The sequence below is a fragment of the Lycium barbarum genome, chromosome 4, assembly GCF_019175385.1.
Source record: "Lycium barbarum isolate Lr01 chromosome 4, ASM1917538v2, whole genome shotgun sequence".
Lineage (NCBI taxonomy): Eukaryota > Viridiplantae > Streptophyta > Magnoliopsida > Solanales > Solanaceae > Lycium > Lycium barbarum.
Genome location: NC_083340.1, coordinates 139,986,897 through 139,988,527, shown reverse-complemented (window position 1 = coordinate 139,988,527; position 1,631 = coordinate 139,986,897). Strand labels below are relative to the sequence as shown.

Below are 1,631 nucleotides of genomic sequence, written 5' to 3'. Positions count from 1 at the left end.
GGATTTGACCTTTTACAATTTGAAACCAATTCTCTAAAGTTTCTTTTAGCTGCTTTACACTTTAAATTTATTTTTAAAAGTCTAATTAAATAACATAAGTCTGGTCGGTTAACCATTGTTAATGGGTCTTAAAGGATGCCTAATACCTTCCATTTAGATTAGTTGAGCCCTTACCTAGATCTTCGGTTTCGTAGACTTTAAAAAATGGAGTTAACTTTAGAAAATAACTTTAATAAACTTTAGGTGTCCTAATTCACCATAAATAATTAGGTGGCGAATCCTTAACTTTAATTAACCCCAAAATTACCGGAATGTTGTAAACCATTTTGACTCCGGTTAAAATGGGGTATAACATAAAGATTGGAACTCTTGTTCCCAAAATTGTTATTGTTGTTGTAACTCCCTTGGTTCCCACCACCATAATTATTGTTGTAGTTCCCAGAGTTGTTATAAGCACCTTGACCTTACTGAGGTCTCTATAGATTCTGATTCTGATAACCACCTTGGTAGTTCTGTCTTTGGTAACCCCCTTGAGAGTTATTAACATAATTAGCATCTTCAATCTGCATAGGGGGTCCATCATGGAATTGACCATCTTGAGTATGGTACATCCCTTTTGGAAAAACTGTATCATTCTCACAAACATTTACCTTCTTGATCTGGGATTCATCAAGCTTCTTTGTAAGCAAGAAAATATTTGTTGCAAGTTCTGCCAATGTTTGCTGGGTATCTTGATTCTCCTTTACTATATACTGGATCATAGCACTACCATACGGTACCACATCAGCATTGTTTGAGTGCCAAGCCTGATTATGAGTTGTCAGCTTGTTAAGTATGTTGGTCACTCGTCGATAAGATTTGTTCATGAAACAACCATCAGTTGTATTATTAGCAACTGACTGCGTCACTGGATCTAGCCCTCGGTAGAACTTGTCCATTAATATGTGATCCGAAAAACCATGATTCGGGCTCTTCTGCAAATACTCCTTGAATCTCTCCTGGGCTTCATATAGTTGTTCCCCCGGTCGCTGCTTAAATTCATAGATCTTATCACGAATTTCAGCCTTCTTGCTAGGGGGGTACCATTTTGTGAGAAAAGTAGTCACCATCTCTGCCCATGAAGTAATCGAATTTCGGGGCAGCTTCTCAAACCATGTTCTAGCCTCTCCAGTTAAGGAATATTTGAATAACCTCAACCGAATAGCATCTTGTGGAATGTTGTTCTGGATGTGATTAGCATACACATCCACAAAATTCTTCAAATGACGTTGAGGGTCATTCTCGGTAGAGTTCCGAAAGTATCCCTCAAGCTTCAACAATAGGTATAGAGAGGAGTCAATTTTCACACTAGCAGCTGTAACTCGAGGCTGAACAATAGCAGATGCATAGTCCTCCTCTGGAAAAAGATCAGCGAAAATATACTCATCATCTGATTTGTTACACCCCGCACTTTTGGAGCATGAGCATGCCACTTACTTCACCATAGTAATGGAGAATCGAAGACGTCCCATGAAGTTTTGGAGGGTACAAGCCATGGACAGTACGTAACAACGAAGTAAATGACGAATTACGATCTCGTAAGTCATAACCGGGAAGGGCAATCTTGAAAACACAAGAACATGACCATTATC

General features: G+C 38.8%; 1 non-coding gene across 1 annotated transcript; it reads left to right on the top strand.

Annotated features, from left to right (window-relative positions):
• Positions 1-954: 954 nt before the first annotated feature.
• LOC132638963 (small nucleolar RNA R71) lies at positions 955-1,060 on the top strand. The gene has a single exon (XR_009582017.1). It is a non-coding gene; the product is annotated as a small nucleolar RNA R71 (small nucleolar RNA).
• The last annotated feature ends 571 nt before the right edge of the window (positions 1,061-1,631 follow it).